Source organism: Protopterus annectens, chromosome 11.part0, assembly GCF_019279795.1.
Source record: "Protopterus annectens isolate FY-2018-M chromosome 11.part0, PAN1.0, whole genome shotgun sequence".
NCBI classification, from domain to species: Eukaryota; Metazoa; Chordata; order Ceratodontiformes; family Protopteridae; genus Protopterus; species Protopterus annectens.
In genome coordinates, this window is record NC_056745.1 from 1,482,798,413 (window position 1) to 1,482,825,873 (window position 27,461).

At 41.5% G+C, this 27,461-nt stretch overlaps 1 protein-coding gene across 1 annotated transcript in view; it reads left to right on the forward strand.

Annotated features, from left to right (window-relative positions):
* Positions 1-1,468: 1,468 nt before the first annotated feature.
* LOC122815927 (angiopoietin-related protein 5-like) overlaps positions 1,469-27,461 on the forward strand; it is a 597,255-nt gene continuing 571,262 nt past the window's right edge. The window contains exon 1 of the mRNA XM_044088792.1: positions 1,469-1,579. The gene's annotated coding sequence lies outside the window, so the exon portion shown is untranslated. The remainder of the gene's footprint in view (positions 1,580-27,461) is intronic.

The following is a 27,461-nucleotide window of genomic DNA, read 5'->3' on the forward strand; positions in this document are numbered from 1 at the left end:
GAAGTCACAGAATCTTACACAAAAACTAAATTATAATGAACAAAGAAACATTCTAAATTTAAAATGTACTCAAAATTAGGGGGTAATTTACACTGTCTGAATTCTAGCTATTGTAAATGTATAAGAATGAAGTTTTTATGCATCCTGTTACTGGATATAAAAATATTAACTACTATGCAGACTACAGTTCTAAAAACTTGGGTCTATGTAGCTGTTTGTATGTCTTGTATAGTCTAATGTGGTCAAGTGTAATTGTAACAGAAGGCTAAACCAACAAATATGTGACCATTATCAGAGATGAGAAGAATAAATAAAAATACATTGTTTGAACTATGGGGCAGGGAATATACTTGCTCAAGTTTGTGGTCCTACAGAATATACTGGATAACATAATTGGGGGTGATATGATAACAGGAACGGAGAATGCAAAGTATAGATGTATATATATATTTATGAAGAACAGATAAACATCCTGGTTTAAAATGCATAAAATAGTGTGAAACCAAAGCTCTCAACCTTCCATCTCCAAAATGTGGAACATTATCTCTCACAATGTGGAACATTTTAAATCGGTTTACTACGAAATTTAACTAGGAAGCCCAGAGGATAGAGAAAGCTTGTTACTTTTCAAGTATAAAAATCTCTTTAGAAGAACTAGCACTATTCTGTATTATCATTATCGTGGATATCACTTAAAATGTTCTTTATGCGGACTATGGGAAAGGACCTTTCAATGTGGAAATGTGACAAACATTAACTTTAAGACTCAAAACGAGTAACGTTCCTTATAACGAGGAACACTTCAGAGGTATGACTGAAACTTCATGAAGAGGATAAGTTAAATGAAAAAACAGGCATGTGATTTAATGAGTTAATGATGAAATGTATAATTAGAATCAACCCATATTTTCTAGTTAGAAACTTGAAAAGGCGTTTTTTGAAAGCTTATTTTTAATAACGTTTAATCTACGCGGCTCCTAAACAAGTATTTTCATTTCTAGACTTAAAAAAAAAATAAAAAAAAGCTTCCTAACGCTCTGAAGAAAAGCCCCAGTAACCTGTCCAGTCTACACCTTCTCGAATTGAAGTCTCTGGGCGGTTAGGACATTACGTTTATATATTTTTTTCGGTTATAAACTTGCAGACTTCCGTGACAATTATTCCTTACCTTAAAACAGAAAAAAATAGAACTGCGAATATTATACTTATAGATGATACCCACCCACAAACGTTTCGGTACTGAAAGTTTAAACAAGGTGAATGACCTTAAATAGAAAACCTTTAACACATCATAACAGTGCGTGAATAGTAAATAAAAAAGAATACATGGTTAGAGATCGAACATATGCTACTGCATTGAAGAAGTCTACTATTTGGTACCCAGGCGCCCAAACTTAATATTTTACCACAACGTTACTCCGTCACCTCGCTCGTGCTTTTCCGCAGTGGACAACTTTGACCTGTCCACCCAGAAGCACGTCGCAGATGGTACATTCTGTTCGTGCCGTATAAATAACGCCGAGGAAAGGAAGGTGGGTGCACTTTTACGGGATTCAGTGTGGGTGTGTTTATTACGAAGGTAAGTATTATCAAGTGTCACACAGGTTTCTTGAGTTTAAATATTGCTTGTTTAAGTAAAATGTCAGGCAAAGACTTTACGTTTTCTTATATAGGCAGGCGGGGAGTTTCCTATAGAGAATACATAAATAGCTGAAAACTTTAAGTGTGCATGTGAACATACTGATGGTATCATGAACTTCTGCTTTTCTTCATTTGCTTTTAGTTTTCCTGTTGGTGTGTTTTTTGATTACGTGTTGCAACTGAAATAGGTAACTTAAGTAGGAAGCTAGTCCTTTCCAGGACAGGGTTCCGCATCATTCGTTGTAGTAACTGTCAACTTTTTTCAGATGCCCAAAGTGGAACATTTCTTACTTAAGTAACTTTTACAAGTTAAACCAATCTGTAAACAAATGAAAAAAAAATACGTTTTGTTTAATTGTGAGAAAATTAAGATTAACTGATGTAGTGTTTTGGTGTATACTGCAGTAAAGTGTTTCTAATACCAGGATCCTCTAATACCTGGAGGAAAGTCAGAAAATTATATTTCTTCTGAAATGTCAGGTCATTTGCCTCGCAGGACGCAATTGCACAGATTAGGACTGTCCTCCAAAAAGAGAGGCAGGTGTTGCCATGTAATTTGTTTAGTTAGGCTGTAGTATGCTTTAAGTAATATTTTTCTTTATCGTGCCTAAAATAAAATCCAGAAGGCCAGGCAAATAATATAATTCAAAAATCGTAGAAAGCATGTGTAAAGGCTGCCAGCCTAACTAGATAGAATTTTGTAGATAATTCTGTCATTTGTAAATATTAATATAAGCCATAGGCTTGTTCTCTTAAATAGAAGAAAATTGTGTTAAATGTTGAAATATAACAGTCCACTTTGCTGGAAGAAAGCAGTCAAGCATTGTATGACTGAGATCAAACTCGAATCTGTGATGTCTGGACCAGCAGATTGTTTCTATTGTTTTGAGACCAGAGTTAATTGCTAGATTTTACATATATAATGTCTTTAATTGCTGTAGTTTTCTGACCAGGTGCAATAACAAAGATATGTTATGGTCTGAGTTTGTTAGCCTGTGAACCAAAGAATGATTTAATGTAAAATGAGTCCGCAGTGATGTGTTTATTAGTTTAAAAGACTGTCAGAGAGAGAGAGCATTTTTGGATTTTGTCTAAAGCTGACAATAACTCACCAGTACTCTGCTTTTGCTCTATATGTACGTTTATTTAGGTTTGTGATTGTTCTTGGGAAAAGATAGAAAATAGTTTAGTCTAGCTGTTTTCTATATTTGTCAGAACTATTCTATAGTATTTTAAGCATTTTCCTGTGATGTCTGAACTCTCGACGAGCGATGTGTAGTAAGTATTGTCCTGTGTATTTATTATTAAATATGTTTAAACCTCTCTCCTGTGTGTTTTTGTGTAGAGATAATTTAAGTTAGAGTACATTGCCTGTATATAGAGATACTATACAAAGCCACTCCAATAAGCTTTAAAAGTACTGGTCACACCTACTAACTGGATAATAATATTGCACAGTAATAATTGGACGCCCTTTGGTAAGGGCCTTTTTAGTAGCTGATATTGGGGGTTCTTGTGGCAGTGGATTACTACCTTATAGCCTGGGCAGAAGGGGTATACCTAGTGAACCTGTACCAGCCTTCCCCAGGAGTGTCTGTGTTTGCATATAAATCATATCTCGGTGTGTGTGTCAGCTACTTGGGCAGAGGCATGAAGCACTGGTTGGACAGACAGGGTGCTGGAGCTTTTGGCTTGACCACACAGCTGAGATCTGTACCCTATAGCTGTGCCAGTGGAGAGTCTTATTGGGGATCTGGAGAGAGAGAAACCAGCCCCAGACTTGACTGTGATGTATGTGTGTTCTTAAGGTAAATTGTATTTACTGTGTGTATAATTGTCATCCTCCCCAACATGGATGCCCCTCACTGGTGCTAGTGATGAGGATTGAGGCTTCTTGATTACTGGGCCAGTGGGCGGGCATCACATATTGGTTGGCAGTGGTGGGATATCCACACCACATATTAATTAGTTGGCAGTGGTGGGATATCCATGTGAAGATATGTGAAGGCTGCCAGCCTAGATAGCTAGAATTTTGTAGATAATTCTACGTCTTTGTAAATATTAATAAAAGCCATAGGCTTGTTCTCTTTCAAGAAGACTGTATTGGATGTTGAACTGCAAAAATGTAACCAACTGTGCACTCTGCTGTACGAAAGCTGATAAGTCAAGCATTTTATGACTGTGATCAAGGGGCTTGGAGCCTTGGTGTCTGAACCAGCAGATACTTTTTATTGTTTTGAAAGCAGAGTTAATTGCTAAATTTTACATATCTAATATCTTTAATTGCTGTGGTTTCCTGGCCAGGTACAAGCTTACTAAGAAATGTAAATGTAGACTTTCAGTTTGCCTGGGAAACCAGATAATTGTTTAATCTAATATGAGTCAGCAGGATGTATTATCAATGTAAAGGACTTTCTCAAAGGCCAGAGTATTTTGTTTTTTGTCTAAAGCGGACAACTCACCAGTACTCTGCTTTGCTCTGTGTAACTTATTTAGAACTGTGATTGCTCTTGGATATGTACAGAAAATAGTAAGTTTAGTCTAGCTGTTTTCTGTTTTGCTGTCAGAACTATTCTACTGTATTATGTTAAGCATTTTCCTGTGATCTCGGAAATCTTGATTAGCGTTCAACTGTCTGTTTTGTGTAAAGAATTTAAGCTCTAGTGTACATTGCATGTATATAGTGATACTGGCCAAGCCACTGAATAGCTTTAGCCCTGGGTCACATCACACATACTATTTGGATAATATTGCACAGTAATTGGACACCCTTTGGTAAGGGATTTTTTAGTAGCTTATCTTGGTGGTTGGCGGCAGCTGGTGCTAATAGACTGGCAGGAAGGGGCATAGCTGGAGAACCTGTGACAGCTTTCCCCAGGAGTGTCTGTGTTTTTTATAACTCGTATCTTAGTGTATGTGTGTGTTTCAGCTATTTGGGCAGGGACACAAAGCACTGGTTGGACAGAGGGTGCTAAAGGTTTTAGCTTGATCACTAGGCTGAAATCTGGACCCTGTAGCTTTGCTAGTGGGGGGTCTTATTGAGGATCTGGAGAGAAAGGGAGAAACCAGCCCCAGACTGACTGTGATCTGTGTGTGTGCTCTTAAGGGAAACTGTACTATGTATTTGTTATCCTTCCCAATGTGGACGCCCCTCACTGGTGTTAGTGGTGAGGATTGAGGCTCCTTGATTACTGGGCCAGTGCACAGGCTTTGCATATTAATTGTTTGGCAGTGGTGGGATTTCCACACCACATATTAATTAGCAATTGGCTTGTAGTGATGTGGATAGTGAATTCCTGTAGCTTGTGTACAGTGATCACGGAAGGTGTTTTTTGTACTATAAATCGGCCATGCAGTGAATATTTAGAGTTCAGATCACAATTGTTTTATTTCTTTTGTTAGCTTAGTCAGTCAGGGAGAGCAGGCAAGCATGTCAGCAGAGGAATATGGCAAGCTGTCAAGGAGCCAGTTGGCTGAGATGTGCCAGGGTAAGGGACTGGTGCATGGAAACCTGACTAAGGCAGACATGATTGCAGCTTTGGTCACAGCTGCATCAGAAAACAGCGGTCAGGAGGGCTATCAGACTGTCTGTGGAAATGTACAACAGTCAGAGAATGGACAGCTCAACCTTTCTGCAGAGGACTTAAAAATCCATCTGGAGCTAAAGACTTGAGTTGGAGGCCAGGCGTTTGGAAACAGAAGCAGCAGGGAGACTGAGATGTCTACAGACTGAGCGGAATGAGAAACTGCTACGCCTGGAAGCAGAGGAGAAAGAAAGGCAGGGGCAAGCACGAAAAGGAGATGCTGACTCTTCGCCAGAGTCATGGAGGTAATGGGAGAGGGAGTAACTGGACCCCAGAAGCACAGAAGATCAGTGAATTTCTTCTGCAGTTTACAGAGGGGGATCATTTTGATAGTTTCATTCATATGTTTGAGAGGGTATGTAAACAGTATGATGTTGACTGTAGGCTCTGGGTATGGTTCCTGACCCCCCCCTCTCCATGGTAAAGCTGTAACTGTTGTCTAAACTTGCCGATCACAAATGTTTTGATTATACTGCTAAAAATTGTCTGTTAGCTTAATGAAACTTAATAAGAAAAGGTTTTGTGAGCATAGACACAAGGCAGAAGAAAGTGTGAATGTGTTGCTGAACTGAGCACTTATTTTCATAGATGGGTGAATGGATGTCAGGTTACCACATTTGAAGGGCTGGTGGACCTTTTGATGAGGGAATAAGCCCTTAGCACTTTGCCTGAGGACATGAGGATCTGGTTACCTGATAATGTGCTACTTCAGATGAGTTGGGGAAGAAGGGAGACCTGTACCTAGCAAGCAGGGCATCCCAGCACAGGAAAGGGACCCTCACTACTGTTCATGGGTCTAAAGGAACCCATGGTAGGCAGCCCAGACTGCCCCAACAGAATCTGCTAGTAGCAGCGGAAGCCATTAGTCCAGGTACACGTCCAGGACCTAGGGTTAAATGTTTTGAATGCAACCAGTGGGGCCATGTGGCATGTAGATGTCCACGGAGGCAAGGTTGGGAACAAAAGGTGAGAGCCAGTAAGTGGGAAAGACAAAATGCTAACAGTAGGGTTTTTTTTTTTTTTTTTTTAGACAACAAGGGTACCAAACTACCACAAAAGGTTGTATGCTATCATGGTGAATGGCAAAGAGGCTGTTGGTAAGAGAGACACAGCCTCTGACATAACCACTGTGAAGCCTGCAATGGCTACAGACTAGCACTACTTGCCTGGGAGTCTGCTCCAGTCAGATTTAGAAAGGACCCCATTCCAAATACCTTTGGCTAGTGTTCACCTTGACTGGGAGGGTGGAAAAGGAAGCCAGCAAGTAGGTGTGTTTTGATTATGTCCTGATGGGGAATAATTTTGATAAGGCAGTGCTGTGTTTGTGCAGTTACATGCAGTCAGGACAAGCATGCGGGTCTGGTGGCCTGGGGGAGACCCAGACCATGTACTTGCAGCCAGGACTGGTGAGGTGGTTACTTCAGGGAAGGAGCTACTCTGTAGCAGTGAGACTGAAGGTGAGCCACAGCTGCTTGTGGGTACTGATGTTCCCTTGGACAGAGTGACTGCAAAGGTAGAAGTGAGTAGTAGTACCCAGGCTGACAGTGAGGCATCGCTGTCAAGAGGATGCCAGACTTCCTGTGGAAGGGGAGCTGGGAAGGGATACAGAGTTGAGAGGCGCAGCTCTCAGACCCTACATTGCAAGGCCCGAGGCAGGTAGTTGGTGAGGCACCTGATTCTCATGGGAAAGGGGAATCTGTATACTGGGACAAAGGGTTACTGTAGAGAGTGGACCCCTGAGGAGGGCTAGAAGGTGAGGATTCAGCAGTTGGTAGTGCCTAGAGCCTACTGTCTGGCACTTCTAGCCATAGCCTATGATATTCCCTTTGCAGGTCATATGGGCCTAAAACATACACAGACATATGTAGAATTTTATTGGCCTGCAATTTCCAGAGGGGTAACAGGGTACTGCAGGACCTGTGAGCAGTGCCAAAAGGTAGGCAAGGTAGGAGACCGTGTGAGCTCCTTTGATGCCTTTGCCTGTGATTGCGGAGCTATTTCAAAGGGTAGCTATGGACATTGTGGGGCCTCTTGAGTACCCAAAGTTCCACAGGGAAAAAGTATATCCTAGTGGTACTAGATTATGCTACACGATACCCTGATGCAGTGGCTTTGTCCTCCACTGAGGCAGAAAAGGTGGCAAATGCTTTGAGATTTTCAGCAGGGTCAGTTTCCCAAAAGAAATAGACGAGGTACCAATTTCATATCATACCTGCTGGCTTGTCTGTGGAAGTACTGTGGGGTGAAGCACCTAAATACCACCCCTACTGCCCCCAGACTAACTGTTTTGTTGAGAGGTTAAGCTCTCCAATAAAGTCCATGCTACAGGCATTTGCAGACCAGTTTGAGGGAGTGGAACAAATATTGCTCCATCTGTTTGCTTACAGAGGTTCCCCAGGAATCCACAGGTTTTTCACCCTTCCATTTGCTGTATGGATGTAGGGTGAGGAGACCTCTAGATTTAAATTGTGATGAGTGGGAAGGTGAGTGTGAATCTCAAAAGGGGTCTTGATGTGGCATATGTCCTAAACCTCCGTACAAAGCACAGGGAACTTATGGGCTTGGCCCAGAAGAACCTGGCAGAAGCCCAACTAACAAAGTTCTGGTATGACTGGAATGCTCAGGCTAGAGTATGCTGTAGGGCAAGCAGGTAGTGGTTCTCATTCCTGTTGGACATAAGCTGCAAGCAGCTTGGGAGGGACCCTACAAGGTGGTAAGAAAGCTAAGTGATAACTGCATGGTAGAAACTGTTAGGCAGGAGGCAGGGCACAAATTGTACCATGTTAACATGATGAAACCTTACCATGATAGGGGAGGCCCTTGTGCTGAGTATTTGCAGTGGCTTGCAGGAAGAGTCTAAGGGAGATCTGTTTACCTCAGTGAGGCTTGGACTGACACCTCAGTGGAAGGGGTAGCAATGTCCCAGCAGTTATCGTCTACCCAGGTTCGAGAAATCCGAGCAGTGTTACAGGAGTTTGGGGACATGTTCACTGGGAAACCAGTGTGCACTCACTTGGTGCAGGACCAGGTGGATACAGGACCCCAAAGGCCTATTAGGCAGGCCCCTTTATAGGGTGCCTGAGAGTCAGAGACTCTGAGGGAGCAGATACAGGAGATGTAACTTGGGGTAATTTGAGTCCAACAGTCCCTGGGCCTTCCCAGTGGTGCCAAAGAAGGATGGCAGCACCAGGTTCTGTGTGGAATACAGGAAATTAAATAGTCACACAGTCAGATGCTTATCCCATGCCTAGGACAGATGAGGCCCTAGAGCAGCTGGGTGGGGCTGAGTATCTTGCCACTGTTTATCTTACCAAGGGTTACTGGCAGGTGCCCTTGACTCCCAGTGCTAGAGAGAGGTCAGCCTTTGTGACTCCTTTTGGCTTGTATGAGTTAACAAAGATGCCCTTTGGGATGAAAAATGCCCCAGTGACTTTCCAGAGCCTGGTAGATCATATCCTGGCAGGAGGGTTTGCCCTTTCTTTCCTCGATATTACCATCTACACCCATTCCTGGCAAGAGCACCTTCAACATGTCCGGGAGGTGCTGGGCAGACAACAGAGGGCAGGGTTGACCATTAAACCGAGCAAATGTCAGGTGGGTATGGCAGAGGTCTCCTACCTGGGACATAGAGTGGGGAATGGTAAGATCAGGCCAGAACCTGGCAAAGTGGAAGCCATTCGGGCATGGCCTGCACCTGTTACCAAAAAGCAGGTGAGGCATTCTTGGACAGCAGGTTACTACAGAAAGCTCATCTCCAGTTATAGTACCATAGCTGCTCCCCCTCACAGACCTGACAAGGAAAAACAAGCCAGATAAGGCAGTGTGGACCCCAGCATGTGACCAGGCATTCCAGAAGCTTAAATAAGTTTTTGGAGGACCCCCTGTGTTAGCCAGTCCAGATTACAACAAATAATTTGTTGTACAGGTGGATACTTTGAACCATGGGGTGGAGGCTGTACATAGCCAGATTTCTTCAGAGGGAGAAGAGGAGAAGAGCACCTAGTGGTTTATCTCAGTCGTAGGTTCCAACCCAGGGAGGAATGCTATGCAGCTGTCGAAAAGGAATGTCTAGCCATAGTGTGGGCACTGCAGAAACTTCAGCCTTATCTGTATGGAAGAAATTTGACTAGTTACAGAGCACAATCCCCCAACATGATTACACCAAGCCAGCCAGCAAAATGCCAAGTTGCTAAGATGGAGAGTAGGGTTGCAAGCATATATGTCAGTGCACCTCTGCAGTGGGATTAGCAATGCTCTCTCAAGACAGGGAATGGGGTAAGGTATATTCAGATAGACCTAACCTTCAAAAACATTTCTCAAGGGTCACTTGAAAATCTAGCTTGAGTTCTCTGGGGGTCAAGCTATGTGAAGGCTGCCAGCCTAGCTAGGTACAGGCTTGTTCTCTTAAATGTAAGAAAAGTGTTGAATGTTGAATCTCAAATGTAACTGCACTCTGCTGGAAGAAAGCTGATAAGTTGAGCATTGTATGACTGATCTCAAACTCTGGAACCATGATGTCTGGACCAGTAGATTCTTTCTATTGAGACCAAAGTTAATTGCTAGATTTTACATGTATAATGTCTTTAATTGCTGTAGTTTCCTGACCAGGTGCAATATCAAAGATATGTTTAGCTCTGAGTTTCCGTTAGCCTGCGAACCAGAGAAGAATGATGTAATCTAAAATGAGTCGGCAGTGATGTGCTATCAATTTAAAAGACTTGTCTCGGAGAGCATTTTTGGATTTTGTTGTGAACTCACAACAACTCACCACTACTGTGCTTTTGCTGTTTATGCAAGTTTATTTAGAACTGTGATTGTTCTTAGGAAAAGAGAAAAAATAGTAAGTTTAGTCTAGCTGTTTTTCTATGTCAAAACTATTCTACAGTATTTTAAGCATTTTCCTGTGATGTCTGAGCTCCTGACTAGCACCATGTAGTAAGAAGTATTGTGTTTTTTTATTAAATATTTTTAAATCTTTCAGTTGTGGCTGTTTTTGTGTAGATAAGCTGTAGAATACATTGCATGTATATAGTGATACTGTATAAAGCCACTCCAATAAACCTTAAGTTCTGGTCACACCTACTAACTGGATAATATTGCACAGTAATAATTGGGACATCATTTGGCACAGGCCTTTTTAGTAGCTGATATTAGGGGTTCTGGTGGCAGTGGATTACATCCTTATAGCCTGGGCAGAAGGGGCATACCTAGTGAACCTGTGCCAGCCTTCCCCAGGAGGGTCTGTGTTTGTATATAAATCATATTTCAAAGTGTGTGTTGGCTGCTTGGTCAGGGACATGAAGCACTGCTGGACAAAGGGAGTGCTTGGAGGACTTGGCTTGGAGCCCTGGCTAAGGACTCCACTATAGCTGTGCCAGTGGGGAGTCTTATTTGGTATCTGGAGAGAGAGAAACCAGCCCCAGACTGACTGATGCTTGTGTGTTAAGGGAAATTGTATTTACTGTCCGTAATTTGTTATCCTCCCCAATGTGGACACCCCTCACTGGTGCTGTTGGTGAGGATTGGGGCTCCTTGATTACTGGGCCAGTGCGTGGGCATCGCATCATGCATGTACTGGTTCAGATTTCAATATTACTTTATTGAATGATGTATGAGCAAGTATTTTATTTCAGCTATTCCAAATTGCAGAGGTATGGAACAGTAATGATGTTTAAGAAATGTCTTAATGTTGATCACTGCTGCAGTAGCCTTGGCTATGTGGGTTATATTCTGCCAAGCATATAATGGCTGGCCAGCTACTAAAGACTTGGGGCACCTTCCACATGCCCAAACTGACAGGCAGCTCAAGCTGAGCTCACTAAAAGACAAATTTGGGCATGAGGCCTTTCAGACCTTTACTGCTGTCGAATAGTACTCTTCTGAGGCTTTCGAGGATCAGTTGGCATGCATTTTCCTTTTCTTGGGTGGATGACTTACCTTTGGGGGGGGGGGATATTCCATTTTCTTAAATTTATTGATTTTATTACTTTCTGTTCAACATGTTCAAGTGTTGTGTTTAAAATTCACTTTCGGGACTGTAATGTACTTTTAAATAACGCACTTTTTTAAATTCTGTTTTCGGTAGAGAAATTGTGTTTATTCTTTCCTTAGTGAGACTGGCATAATGTTTGAAATTGCTTAGGTAACTTTTGGTAACTGATGGTTTTACCTGCGTTTGCTGCTTTTTTTGCTTGACCATGGAACAGACCATCGGTCCCACAGTCGGTCCTTCATCAGTCACAAAAAAGGAAAGTCAAGCAAACAACCTTTGCCACCACATCAGGCTAGCAATTTTCCTCTGCCATAGGGTGAATGAATATGCAGTGGTCAATATCTCAGACCACTCGTGTTTTACTCCAGATCCCTGTAGTGTATTGCCTATAATCTCTATGGACTAATGTTAGGCACATCCTCTGGCTGTTGGGAGTCCCCTCAGTAGGCAAGTAGAAGCCACTCTTTGTCAGTCCTGGGAGAAGGGAACAGGGAAGACTTCTGTGTTGTGCCAGAGTTCTGTGCCCATCCCTAAGGAAGCAGCTGCTGCCATTAGCAATCTGGCTGGCCCCATTTTTCTTTTCAGAGAAACAGAATCAAGCACATCTACTCCTCAAATTTCTTTAGATGGGAGTAGATTACCAGGTTTGGCTCTGGGTTTATTCAGGCTATTGGTCTCTAGTTTCTGATAAAAGAAGGGATCCCCCCCCCGAAGAGATTAAAGTTTCTGAATCTGAACAGTAAGATGCAGGGACGCATTCAGGGTATTTTCCTCGGATTTCTGATTTAGACTCTGGGAGCTTGGTTTCAGATTCTTGTAGTGGGAGGGTCTTTTTCTCTTTGATTTTCAGAATTTTGAATTGCCAGGTTTGTGTGTTTTAAAGTATGAGGAATGTTTAATATGAAGTCTTTTTCTTGGGGGAAACTACTTTTAAATTTGTTTGCACAGGTCATTACATTGTTTGCAGTGTGTAGGACTCTTGAGGGCTATGTTCACTGGTACTGTTTTAGAGGTTTACATGAGTACATTCTCAGAACCTTCCAAATGTGTTAAATTCTCCCTTGGGTACAGATTTAGTATTTGACTTATCTGCTACAAAGGTGATCAAAAAGTGTGAAAGGGGCAAGCTGATCCAGGGAGTCTGATTTTCGTCCCACCTTTTCCAAATTGTCCAAGGCATTTTCTTTTTCCTTTTCACTTTTTTTGGTGGAAGACTTGTCTCCGAGTTCAGGTAAATGGTAGGTTATGGACTTTTTTTGGAACTCCATTGCCGTTCCTCCTTAAACATCCAAAACAAAGGACCGTCCATTATGTCTCTGTGCAAGAGACCTTCTGACCCACTCCCACCCTGGCTTCCTTTTCTTCCAGAAAACCTTAATCTCCATTTTCTGTTTGGCAACAGATTGTTTTATATTGATGGGTTCTGAAAATGATTTCTCCTGGTTCCAGATGGCAGTAGGAGAATTCTTCTTTTCAGGGAGTCCTTTTCTCATTCTCTGAATCAGACTTGTTTCCACATGTTCTTCATCACATGCCGTCCCACTGACAGATGGATCAGTACCTCCTTCCAAACTGAGGAAGGGTTTTTATTCGAGGAGGTATGTAGTGCCATAGAAATATAAGTAATGCTTTGATACCAGTTTTTCCTAAACTTGTTTGTAATAGTGCCCTAATGTCACTTGATGTTACCTCTTCATCTTTCCAGTTTCCTAGTACAGTAGACTTGTAGGTTCATAGGTTCTTACTAGGCTAATGACCACTAGGGCTCTTACAAGCCTAGCTGCACACCCCACATCATTTGGGTTCCAGGTGTCATGAGGAGTGACCATGTTCGTAGGGGGGTAGCTAATTTCTAGGGGAGGTGCCCAGACTAGGGGTAAATTTTATGATTTCCCAGCCAGTTATCAAGGTTTCATTTGAAAGGGTCTGGAATGAACTCTATTTTGCATGGATGGGGAGCCTATTCAACAGTGCAGGAATCCTTTGGGACTCATCTGTGTCACCAGCAATTATGTTTGTGTCGTAAGTGAAGTTCAGATCCCTGGATCTAGTGTTTCTGGTGCTATTTGTTTTGTGCATGTTCAACAGATCATCAGGGTTGGGTCTGAGGAGCCCTGTAAGCCATGCAAAGGTCCCATCTCAGTAGCCTGTAGGAAACTGAATACAGTGACTGAACCTTTAGGCGATCAGTGTAGTACAGAGTATTCATGCCCTGAATTCTCTTGTTGAGAAACCTTTGTGGGTGTTCCCAACTGCTGCAAAGTGTCTGGTTAGATGCATGCCAAAGGGGCATTGTATTCAGTGATAGGTCTGATAAGGGCAGAATAGAATGGTACTCAGTTTCTTGGAACTGGATACAAAACCCTTGGGTGACGTAGAATGATTTTGTTTTCTTAGCTATGTGTTTATCAAAGCCCATGTTGCTGTTTTACATACGTTCTCAGGTCTCTTTCCACTTGTTCACTCTTGGAGGGGGGGGGCTTTAATCAGTGGAGTAATTAACTTGGATTGATAGTTTCCCAAAGGGCATTGTAGTGCATTTTTTGGCATTGAATGGTAGGCTATGGCTTTGGCATCGTTCATTTGTCTGTTAAACCCTCTTGCAAGCTGTTTGTGTCTTGGTGGAGGCATCTATAATAGCTCTCAATTTAGTCATCTGCAAACTTGTCTAACCAGAGGCCTTTAACAGTAGCCTTGACATCTGTGAAGTAGATGCCTAGCATGGAACCCTGGAATATTCTGATGGTGACCAGTCTCTTGGTGGAGATGGTTTTGCTAATTCTGACTTATTGGGTCCGGTCTGTGAGCCAGCCAGCAGTCCAAGTTATGTAAGGGTTTATACCTAGCTGAGAGAGTTTTAACAATGCCTGAGTGGGGTATTGTACCAAGCACTGTCTACAGGAATTGGAATCCTAGTATTAAACCCAACACCATTTTCCTATGTGATCTAAACTATCCAACTAGATTGGGAAACCTACATCACCATCACTAGTGCATAAGAACAGACAGACATTTCTGGACTTTAAGCACATGCACCCTGGAACAATTTGTCAGAGTACACACTAGGGGGAATAACATGTTGGATCTTATCCTTACTAATATTAGCGCATCTTGCACCATCCGTTCGGCCTGACCATGAAATGAAGCTGAAATCAGTAATCCCCTTCCACCCAAGGTACCCTTAGAAATTTCTTTAAGACAAACTACCTTCTCCTTAGTCCCACACTGTAAGCTTCAAATCCCTAACCCCACTGGATATACAGAAGTGTACACCACCACACTGTACTATCATGTTAAATAGCTGCATAGATGCAGCTGTGCTCTCTAGGTGCAGGGCAAACACCAGAAATGAACCCACATGGTGGAACCACTATATCAACAGGCTTTGTAATAAAAGGAAAATTAATTTTCACCAAAAGTAAGTGTAATTTCCAGAATGTTGAGCCATTGTCTGAAATAAACAAAACTCAGGAGCTTAACAAAATCCACCATAGCCAAGTTTGAGGCTAAAATAACTACCCAAGCCAAAGGCAGTCACAAGGGATTTTTTAGTTGTGTTCATAATCTCAAAAGCACAACACAGCAATGGACTGAGCTGTTTATGAGTAGTGCTACACGAAGGCTGAACATATAGCTAACCTACTGGCTGATCAGATTTAGGTCTAACTCTGTCCTTCTTCTCTCCCCTCCAAGTTATACCTGATACTGGCTCACCTCCAGCTGTCACACAAGACCAGTCCTAACAAAAGCTAAAAATAACTGCATCAGTGGGTCCTGACAATACCTCTGGATGCATCTTAAATAGCATAAAGCATAGGTTAGCCACAACGCTAACACTGTTCAGTCTCGGCCACACCCCTAACAACACCAATCAGCCTCGGCCTCCTTACAGCTTTTGTACCAAGTGAATGGAAAATGGCTACAGTCATTCACCAGCATAAGAGAGGGCCTTCCATAGAACCAGGCAATTACAGGGAAGTTTTACCAGCTTCGTATACAAAGCCATAGAAAAGACTTGTGGAACTAATCCGTAAGGATGTAGGGAACCTCCAAATACTGGAACCATCTCCATTTGGGTTGGCCAAAGGTAGATCATGCTTACTCAACATGGTGGACCTTGTTGAAAAGGTCACCACAACTGTGGATGATGGGGAAAATGGTACACCACACACCACGGTCTGGCTAAAGCTTTTGACACAATTCTCCACTCGGGCATAGTAGAAAAGCTAAGTAAACTGGGAATAAACCCCTGTGTTACCCATTGGATTTCTAACTGGCTCACAGGATGCAGGACATCAAAATAGGCAAAAATCACCTCCACAAAGTGCAGTCAGCAGTGGAGTCTCCCAGTATTCTGTGCTGGGACCTGTCCTGTTTGGCATTTAACTGTCTGAAGTAAAAGTAAATACCAAAGGGCTCTGGCTTTCAGGTGGCTGCAATATAGGAGCAGTCAGTGAACCCCCAAATGACTTGGCCATCCTGTATGCAGCAACCGAACACCCAGAGAGATACCTTATTAAAGGGATACAAGACCTAAACATGTCCTAAGACTGACTCAAAGCCATGTCACTATAGTCTGTATCCTGCAGACTGCTATGAGGTGACCTGTGTCTGGCATAAAATGCATCCACCGACCCATTACTGATTGATTTACTGCACATCAGCAAGTTAAAAGGCATCCGGAGTAATTCATCTAAAAAATCTAAACATCTTCTGTATCATCAGCAGGACAGTTTGGAGGGGCAGGTATGTTTTGCAGAGGATACCAGTCCTATGGAACAGATTCCTCATCCATATAAAGCGAAGTTTATCCCTGAAAATTTTCAAGTAGAAATTTAAATCAATGCATGGGAAACAAAATTTACCACAGGATTTGTCGGAGTACTATTAATGGAGAGATTTCCGGTCATAAATGCTTTATCCCATGCTTGGGTTCCCTCAGGTTATCTGTAGTATGATCCCAATTACTTTCATTAGGGGTGATGTGTAATTATTGACCATGGGATGGACGAGGCAAGTTTACAACCAAATGAGGTGATTTCAAGCACAAAAGGGAAGTTAGACTTAAACGGCTCACAAAGATATAGGGCCTAGTTTGTAACAAGAAACCTCTGTAATAAGTTATCACTTATGATCTAAGCAATCCTACATCTATATAAATGAAAACAAACCATATTGACAATCTTAGTTACAAGCATTATACTTCACAAATCATAGGATCATAGCAAGTTACTAGGCTATTGGCCCTAAGGCTCTTATAAACCTAGCCAAGAGTTTAGCCCATGTTTGGACAAATTGGCATCTGATGCCCCTGTCCAGCAGGGACACTGGTGGAATCCCAGGGATGCATTTTCTGGTTCCCAGCCAGTTATCCAGGTTGTGCTTAAAAAGAGGTACTCTGCTTGACGTGGAGAGGGAGTCTGTTCCACAGATGGAGGGAGTCTCTGGGACACAAATCTGTCCCACCAACAAGTTCTATATTGACATAAGTGAGGTATAAGGTTTGCAACTAAAATTATCTACCTAATCATTCAGACAATGCATAGCTCTTTCAAGTCCTGCCTTTTAAACCTTCCTCCCCTGTGTGTATTCTACAATTCCCATTTTGTATTTGCACCTACCCTTTTCTAAAGATCCCAATTTCAGTTTTATCTGTTACTATATTCACTACTTAATACATTTGGTTTAGTTTGATTTCCATCTTCTAACTGCTTTTTGGCAGCCAACATAATTAGACTCAGCACAGCCTTACTGTGTCTAGGAAATTCTGATTCTGTATCATGGCTCATTTCCCTGGGTGCACCAATTTGTTCATCTAGTATCTCTGAGAGTAGTTTGCAGGTAATCTTTAAGGTCTGCCAACTCCTTACACTGGTGGAAGAAAGAGGTAGCTGGGAACATATTTTCTGCATCACACCTCCAACATTTGCTGTCTACCTGAGGAAGAATTCTGTAGTGACTACTTGGAAATGTTTAGATAGATATTTTTATACCCCAAGTGAAAATCTTAAATCTTCTGGATTTGTTACATATTTGGAAGACTTGCTTATACCCCCCCCCCCATTGTTTCTTATCATGCGATGTTTAATATGCTTTACCAATTTTTTCTTAAGCAGCTTCTGTTCTAGATTCTACTCAAAACTCTACCAGTACTGGTCTTTTGTTTAGGACCCCCATATTTCTTTCTCTTTGCCTATACTCTATCAGTCCTTGACAGGGAAGGGAATCTCTAGCCTGCTTTCCAAATGAATTATTGGCCTCTTCCCATTTTGTTACCTTTCCATCTTTGCTTCCAATACCTTGATTCTTTTGTCTGTTTTCTCCAGTAAATTTCAGCCCCCTCTTGCCAATTGTCTGTTAATATGGATGACTGCAATTAGGGATACAATCTCCTTTCTCCATTTCCGTGTTGGTTTAGTTCTTGGAGTACTTTCTACTAATTTGTGAACATAATAATCTGTATGTTTATTATTCTACTTGAAGATCTGCTTCCAAAATCCCAGTCTGTCCTTGTTTCTTGAGCCCCCCCCCACCATTATTATTCTACTTGAAGATCTGCTTCCAAAATCCCAGTCTGTCCTTGTTTCTTGAGCCCCCCCCCACCATTTTATCCCTTTCAACTTTGAATTGTATGTTTACGTTTCTGCTGCTACGTAGAAGCTTTAACTGTGTAGCTCTGAAATGCCCCTTCAAATCGGGTAATCCCAATCTGCCCTGTAGCTCTGAAATACCCCTTCAAATCGGGTAATCCCAATCTGCCCTGTTCTTTGGGAAGAATCCTCTTATCCCACTTGACCGCTGCTGTCTTTCCGTTCTTTAATTGCTATCCACAACTTCTCTGATTTAAAAAAATATATATATGCCTGACCTGTGTAAGATTAAAGGGACTAAACATTTTAACTGTTGCGTCATAATATTCATATCCATATATCTGAGCTTCCATTATCTTTTTAGTGTGTTCCCACATATCCTCAGCTGCCACACCAGAATCCTCTTCAATCCATACTCAAAGTACTTCATTTTGTCCCCATAAGTATGAATATCACCGAACCAATTCATATGTGGGTACATAATTTTAAAGCAATTGCCTTTGTTTTTAGCTTCATTCTCTTTGTATCCCAAAGAGATTTGAAACCATTTTACAACATTGAAATGTCCTTTTCTGTTTTTGTCAAGTAAAAGAAATGTCAACTGTAAATAGACAGCTTTGACTACCATACCAATTACTTGAATTTCTAAGTCCCTTGTTTTCTTTGCCAGTAGTTCTAAATGTAATGTAAATTTAAAAGGGGAAAGAGGACACCCCTGCCTGGTTCCTCCTGCTCAAGCAGAAATTATCAGGGGAACCCAACCACTTTAATTTTTGCTTCCACTCATATATCCTCCTCCACATTCTAATCGGGGAATGCAAATGCTTCATTGCCCTGCTGGTAAAGTCCCAGCTTACTCTGAATGCTTTCTCAGTGGCAGTGGTGGTTTTCTTTCTGCTTCCCCCTGGATCATCCATGTTCTGTCAATGTTGTCAAATGTTTGACTCCCCTCCACAAAACCACATTGATACATATTAATTTTGGCATCACTTCTGCCATTCTTTTAGCTATTGTAGACCTAAACACTTTATAATCGAGGTTTAGTATTGAAATATGCTTGTATGAAGCTGGATCTTTACCCTCTTTAGGTATTACAGCCACCACTGATTTCTTCCAGGATGTTGGTACTTCTCCTCTTAAAATACTGTTAAACAAAACCTTCCAGATCTTTATCATTTTTCCCCTCCTACCTTAACTTCCACAAGAATAGCATCTATTCCTGGGTACTTTCCTGTAAATTGGTTATATATCACCATTTTATCTCCTCTCCATGTCCTGTTAGTAATTGAGCCTCATCTGCCTCTAAAACTTGGCATATTTGTTTCTTCCGTAAACATTTCCATTTGTACCTTTTTTTAATTTTTTTCTGATTTTTGTGCTATTATACAAACTTTCTAGAATTTCCAAAATATTTCTAATACCTGTACATGATCTCTTGTCCTCTTTCTTGTTATAGGCTCCCTAACATTGGTAACGGCCCTTTCTACTTGTTTTTGTGCTGTAGAGTTATGAGCAGAAGTAGCTGCTTAACAGCAATCTTTCTAAAGTTATGCATATTATTTAGGTAATCCTTAATGTCTGTCTAGTATTCTGCAGTTGCTCCTCTTCTGTGATATTCCCCCTATTCAGCAATACATTTGTCCCTCTAAATCTCCCTTTCTTTTATTTTCACCATATTTTTTAAACACTTATTTTTATCCCACTTCCTAGCTGTATTTAGTGCTACCTTCTTCTAAACTCTTGAATTTCCACTACCCATACCCTTTCATTAAAATCTCTCTTGAGCAGATAGGTGGGGAAAGCACCACTGCCTCATTTTTATGTCATTAACCTGTGTTTTATTTTCTTTATTGGCACATGATCTGAAATAGTTTTTGGGTGTGTATTGAGACTTTTAGTTAAACACTCATGTTCCTCTAATATAAATTCTGTGTAGCCTAGCCCAGTTTGTGTCTTGGGGAATATGTAAATTCACTCTGAACTCTTGCTCATGAATTCAAATATTCCATGCTGAAGATTTTCATAAATCTCTATCCTCCTTTGTTATATTTCCCTTCTGGGCCCCCAGGTACATCTTCTCTGCTGCAAATCAAATTCCATTCTCCATCTACAAGTAATATTCCGTGCTGAAAACTGATTATTTCTCCCAGAATTTTAAATTCCATTATAGCAGTTTTAGGTGGATTATAAATGCATGACAGTGTAATCCTCCCTTGCCAGTAGCCCCTTTAGTAGTACAAATCTGCCATTATCATCTTCTATCCTATTCTATCAGTATTGGTAGTTCCTTTCACAATTAATGCGAGTACTGTTCTTTTATTTGTCCCGGGTATTCCACTGAATAACCATTCTGAAAACTTTTCTTCATCAAATTCACATGTTCACTTCTATCCAAGTGTGCCTACAGGAGCATAGCTATTTGCACTCTACATTTTTTTAATGTAGTTCACTACTCTGTTTTTTGTAGTCATCTGTGAGACTATTGACATTTAAAGACATTGCAGAAGGCATCATTGTGTTTAGTAGTTCCCACCTTTTTAAAGTCTAGATCCAGCTTTTATTAAATGCATACACTGTTTAGCAGGTTAATCTTTTTATACAGTTATTTCTTGTTGTATCCAATGTCGCACCTTACAAAACTTATTGAAAGCCATAAAAAAACACGCCCAGATTCCCCCCTAAAACCTATGTACATCTTCAAATATTTGAAGTTTTACCCCCTAATAGGAACAAATATCCAAAAGTGATGGTCACACTCAGGCTTGGGTTAACCTACCCATGCCAAGATGCATGGTATAGCCTGTGCCTCTAAGTGCTCTCTGTCTTATCTTTATATCTCTGCCAACTGAGAACACTTGAATGCTTTCAGAAAACCATTATCCATTAGCCATTTCTCTATCAGATTTTCTTTGTGGTGACTTGAGGACAAGATACAGAGTTGCTACAAAGCATCCATTTATTTGCTAGAAAAAAGATTTATATTAATCGGTGTTCTTTTTCATTTATTTGGTTTCTCTTAATGTGTTACTAGATCAAGCTAAGAGCCTCAATCCAGCCATTCCCATATGCAAGATGAGAAAGTACATCAAATTTTTATCATGGTCTTTTGACCAGACTTTTTACATTGCAGTGCCTATATTTCTTTCTCCTTTAGTTTTAAGAAAGGAGAAAGAAGGGATAAAAAAAAAAACAGGAATGCCTATTTACATTAGTATCCCCATTTACTTTATAGCATGCAAAGAAACACACTGTAAAAATATTAGTATTAAGAACAGTTATTCTACAGTTGACTTTCTCCCTCCTCCCCTCTCCCAAGTATTTTTCTAAACCTTAATAACATGAAGTAGGGCATATGACTGAGTCCCCTACAAGTTCCAGATTCTTTTTCTTCCGTCATGTTTCACAAATATAATTATTGCATTGTAATCCCACACTTGTTAGTTTCCAAGTTATTGGTATTTTTCCCCTTCTTGGAAAAGGTTTCGATGTCATAGTCTGTGGCCTTTATTACCAGAAGAGCAAGAAACAGAATCTTTGTTTCACAGCTCACTCTTTGTTGGACAAACCTTTATGTATTTCCTCCTTAGCATGTACTGCATCAAAAATGCTCTCTTGGAAAGAATATTTTGAAGATTGCTGGGTACAGCAGTTTGAATTTCATGCCTATTTCTCCACATTCCCTGAATAGTGGAGTACATTTACTCATCTTCTGCCTGGTGTACAGTGAGTGATCATTTTCCACGAACACTCTTCTGTCTCCCACTTTTAGTACTTTGTCGTTGTGCCACAGTTTTGTCAGAATCTACTCCTTCAGCTGGTAGGATTGCATGTTTACTATTGGAGGTCTAGGTTGCTTTCTCAAAGCCAGGTTATGTAGTATACATGATATGCCCTTTCAATTAACAACTCCTGCTGTGGAATAAAAGTCCAGTTGCTTATATGTGCTTTTATAAAATGACCAGAGTCTTTTCCTTCCAGGATCTCTGGCACAGCATAAAATCTCAGGTTTTCCTTATGTGCGCTGTCCTCTAATTCTGTTCATTTTTTTTAAACATTTTTCCAGCTTTTTGACTTAATATACTCAAATCGTTTTTGTTTATTGTAATTGGGTCTGTGTACAATTGTCTTCTACTTTCCTGTAGTTACTAGAAGTCATGTCGGGAGCTTGCACTGCTTTTTGCCAGTACCAGATCCAGTATGTTTGATCCTCTGCTGTACACGGTCTGTTCCAGGGTGTGTGTTAATGAAGTCCAGGAATCATTGTGCCTGTGAGTTTGAGGCAGTGTGTTTCCCAGCCTATAGAGGTGTAGTTAGTTGCCCATGAATATGGTATTTGGTTGGATTTTGAGTGCCTCTAGTTGGTTTAGGTAAGAGTTGAGACTGTAGGGGCATAGATGGCTAACTGTGCCTGTAGCTTAGCATTACATGCTGAGGGACTTTGGCTATGGGGACTTGCTATGAGCTCCGTGCTGTTATCCTGTTTACCAGGCTGGAGACGTTTGCTGGGATCTACTTCAATCGACTTATCTAAAGGCTGAAGACAATGCTGAGACATAAATATGGCAAATACACAACAATGAACTAAAATGATCAACCGTCAAAACCACGAAGATGTAGGAAATTAAACTGAAACGTAAATAGGCTGTTAGTGCATACACCTTTTGAGATAATGTACAACATACCCCCCCACCAAAAAAAGTAGAATAATGAAAAAAAGAAAAACCAGCAAGCATCTGAATGGAGATCAATGTACAGTGGTGATCAGGAAAATCACCCTTATCCCCACTGTAGTGCGATCTTGGAGTTGGGAGGGGAGTCAAGGGGGACTTGTCTCCCTGCTAAAGCCAACAGAGGTTGCATTTACGATAATGGAGTACCTGGTTATCTCAACCATGTTTGCTGTTGCTGTTTTTGGGTATGTTGTACACTTGTTTAAAGGTGTTGGCACTAACCTAGCATAGTTACCTGTTTCTGTTGACTTTCCTACATTTTCGTGGTTTTGACTGATTATTTTACTTTTCATCGTTGCAAATTTGCGGTATTTGCATCTCGGCGTTCTGGCCTTTAGGTAGATCAGTCTACTGAAGTACATCTGTTTGCTGAAATACAGTGGATATAAAAAAAGGTTTACACACCCCTGTAAAAATGCCAGGTTTGTGATATAAAAAAATAAGACCACAGTAAATCCTTTCAAAACTTTTCCCACCTTTTAATGTGCTCTATAACCTGTACAATTCAGTTAAAAAAAAAAAAAAAAAATCTGTTGGGGCAAAAAATATAAAAAAATAAAAAAACTTACAATATGCTGGTTGCATAAATGTGCACACCTTAAACTAATACTTTTTTGTGGGCACCTTAAATTAGTACTTTTGTCTGTGCACACTTTTAAATTGGTACTTTGTTGAAGTACCTTTTGATTTTAATTTTTTAATTACAGCATTCACTCTTCTTGGGTACACACCTGCCATAACTTAAACACTCTAACCCCAAATAAAGTTCAGATGTCCTAGTAGGATTTTCCTGACATTTACTCAGTTGCCGACTACAGCAAAAGCCATGGTTCACAGAGCTTACAAAGCGTCAAAGGGATCTCATTGTTGTAAGGTATCGGTCAGTAGAAGGGTGCAAAAAACTTCCACAGCATTGGACATGCCATGGAACACAGTGAACAGACATCAAAAAGTGGAGAAAATATGGGACCACAGTGATGTTGCAAAGAACTGGATGTCCCTCCAAAATTGGTGAAAAAACTAGACGAAAACTGGTCAGGGAGGCTGCCAAGAGCCCTACAGCAATGTATGTTTTTTCTATGAAGGAGCTTCAGGAATTTCTGGCAAGTACTGGTTGTGAACAATCTCCTGTATTCTCTGTACGTCTGGACTATAGGATAGGTTTGTAAGATGGAAGCCTTTTCTTACAGAAAAACATCCAGGGCTGGCTAAAATTTGCAAAACAATACATAGTCTCCCAAAACCATGAGGGAAAATGTGTTGTGGCCTGAGACCAAGGTTGAACTTTTTGGCCACCTTTCCAAAGGGTATGTTTGGCGCAAAAACAACACTTCGCATCACCAAAAGAACACCATCTCCTCGTGAAGCATGGTGGTGACAGTATCATGCTTTGGGATGTTCTTGTTTCACTGTTGCAGTCCTCACATTTGTTAATCAGGCCAACTGAGGGTAGATAACCCAAAGTCTTGGGTCCTGCGTTAGTTGCTGTCTCTTCTTCCATGACATCAGGTAGTCTGGTATAAAACATGATGCCATTACATCAGTCTTTCTTGCTGTGCAGTGCCCAAAGCAGAAGCAGTTTGCAAGTGCTGGTTGGCTGACTCCTATAATTTTAGTTTTTGAGTTTCAGAACTGAAGTCTTCATCTAAAAGCTAAGTACACCATTGGGGAAACTGATATCGGTAAAAGTAAGTTGCATTTCTTGTGGAAAGCAAATACCTCATAAAGATTTTAATTCTTACTGTATTCCTTGCCTAGGCCCTGACCAAGACGTACCTTGCTGTCGGTTTTGTGCCTTATTTAAACAGTGTACTATCCGTCATCGGTATTTTTGCTTCTAAATATTTTGGTGCTTGGTTCAATTATCCAGATATGTCTCTGGTAAGCCATCCGACTACCAACATTCCAAAAAAACGCACAGGCCGCCTAGGTCCAAAGCTGCCAACACTTCTAAGCCAGTCGCCGGTACTCGGTGAGGCTCTTTCACAGCCTCTGATACCCACTACTTCAGATTTGCAGACCTCTACTGAGACCCATTCGGAGTCCGGTATGCCACTAGATGCTTAAACTGTGGAACCTGCGGATGTCTCTACCTTGGATGGGTCCAGAACCGCTATGAAGGCACCGGCTTCTGAGGGTGTTTTCAGGCCTGCTGACTTGCATATTAAATCGCCATCTTCAAGGCCTAAAACTCAAACCATGCCTAGAAAACTGCCCAGACCGCATGGTCAGGTCTCTATGCCTAAAAAACATAAGCATGGCCGAAGACCTGGGGAAGCCAACCTTCCCCCCTCACCTAGGACTGAGTTTGCTCATACTTCTGACCAGGATTCTGAAATTTGTTTCCTCTGATCACGGTTTACCCTGGTCTACCTATGAGGATTCAGATACTGAGGACTCTGTTCCCTCTGCTTCACCCCCAGAGGATTTCTCTTTTGGTGAAACCTTGCATACCCTTGGGGAGCATTTTCGTTGGGGAAGGTCAGGATTTCTCTGATTCTAAAAAGAGGATTGGGGATTTCTTACTCCTGCCACAGTACAGGCCTTTAGCTATCCCTGCTGTACTAGACATTGTTGATGCCTTTTCGGAATCTAGCTTGGCCCCTGACTCTTTACCTCCTGCTCCCAGAAAACCTGAGATATTACAGGATTCCTGACTCAAGTTCCTTTTCAAAAATCCTACTGTGGATCCTGAGAACATTTCACAGGGACCCAGGGGCATTAAAGCTACTACTGCCAAAAATCCTACCCTGTCAGACTCCAGGGTGCTGGATAGATGGGGTAAGTAGATGGGGTAAGAAGGTATACACTTCTGCAACCTTGGCCATTAGTGCCTTAAACTGCCAGTTTCATAGTATCAGCAGCATATTATTGCATTGCTTAAACAGAAGATTATGATTCCTGATTGTGCTGAAAATAAGGATTTACAGGATTTAATGCATTCTGCTGAACAGGTTGGAAAACATACTTTGCAATGTGGCTTTGATTCACTAGAGGCATCTTGCAGGGCTGCTGTCACTGGGTCTGTTAGAAGGCATGCTTGGCTTAAGGAGCAATCCTTATCGGATCATGTTAAGGCTAAATTGCTGGATGTTCCCTTAAATCAGGACCGCCTGTTTGGCAACAGGGCAGAATAAGTTCTTAAGATGGAGGAAAAGGCTAAATCTAAGCAAACTGTTAGATTTCTTAAAGTACAACCTCCAAGATTTAGTAGGCATTGGCCTTCTAAGAATTGGTCCTTTCTTGCCTCTTCCAGGTCTTCTCAGTCCAAACCCAGATCCAGCAGAACACCCAGGCTTCAGTCCCAGGATACGCATAGGACTAAGCAGTGGGGGTGCCCCACTTCCAAATCTGGGAGTAATAAAACTCCCCCCTATGGTAAACTGTCTCAATGATTTAACTTTACAACTTCCAAGCACTTCTCAACTGACAGCCCCTTTGGGGGGAAAGATTGCTCTACATGCAAAAAACTGGGAACTCGTTACCCAAGACAAATGGGTTTTAAATAGTTTCCCAAGGATACAGATTTCACTTCCACACGTTACCAACCCCAAATGGTTGGCCAGATCTACCCCCACATCATTGGGCAGAGGCTCAAAAGCAAGTACTCTCAAGCATAAAGTCCCTTTTCCTCTTCTGGTACAGTCTGAATAGCCAAGGTTTCTACTCAAGACTCTTCATGGTACCCAGAAAAGACCATTCATGGCATCCTATCCTGGACCTGTCTACTTGGTGATTCCAAACTTCATGATGCTAACTCTTCACCAGTTGCTTCCTATGCTAGACAAAGATGCCTGATTGGCAACACTTGATTTAAGGAAGCATACCTGCACATCCCAATCGGGGAATCTTGCAGAAGATGCCTATGCTTCAAAGCAGGCTACATGCACTATCCGTTCTCTGCACTGCCCTTTGGCTTATCTGCTGCACCCAGGGTATTTCACAAAGTGCCTAGCTCCAGTCATTGCCTTTTGCAGGCAATGAAATATTCAAATATACCCATACCTGGACAATTGTCTAATTCAGACAAAGCCAGGACATGCTTTTGTACAAAGGGTACTAACTTGTCTGGGGTACACCATAAACAAAGAAATCACACCTGGTACCCTGTCAAATTATATTCCTGGGAGCAAGCTTCAATACAACTTCCCAGATTGTTTCTCTGGCGTGAGGAAACAATTTAATTTGACAACCTATTTCAAACTAGTGGCCACAAAAACCCTGCTATCTGCAAGGCAAATACTGCAAGCCTTGGGGTTCATGGCCTCCTGCATTCTTCTAATTCCATATGCAAGACTGCATATGAGGAAACTACAATGGTATCTAAAAAGCCTAAGGTGTCAACATTCCCTGGATCTAGAAGCAATGATTCCTATTATACCTTGCCTATGGTTAGAATTCCTTTGGGCAGAGGCCTGCCACCAAAACAAGGGACTACAATTCACTCTACCCCCTGCAACCCAAACACTAACAGACACATCCGACTATGCATGGGAGGCTCACCTGGCAGGGAAGTGCATTCAGGGCAAATGGAATCCAAGTCAAATGCACCTGCATATCCATCAAAGAAATGTTAGCTGTACAGAATGCTCTGAAAGCCTTCAAGGACCACATTCTCTTCCAGGACAATTAATGGTGAAGGCAGACAACACCATTGTTTATGTGGTACATAAACAAGCCGGAGAGTACCCATTCTTACCCCCTCTGCAGACTAGCCATGGCACTGTGGAACATAGCCCTGAGCTACCAAGTGCATCTACAAGCTCAACTCCTGCCAGGAAAACTAAATACCCTGGCAGATGGACTAAGCAGAAACCTCATGGACCCACACGAGTGGGAACTGCAACCAAAGACTTTCAACATGTTGACAAACAAATGGAGGATCCCAGATAATAGACCTGTTTGCCTCCCCCAGAGCAACCAG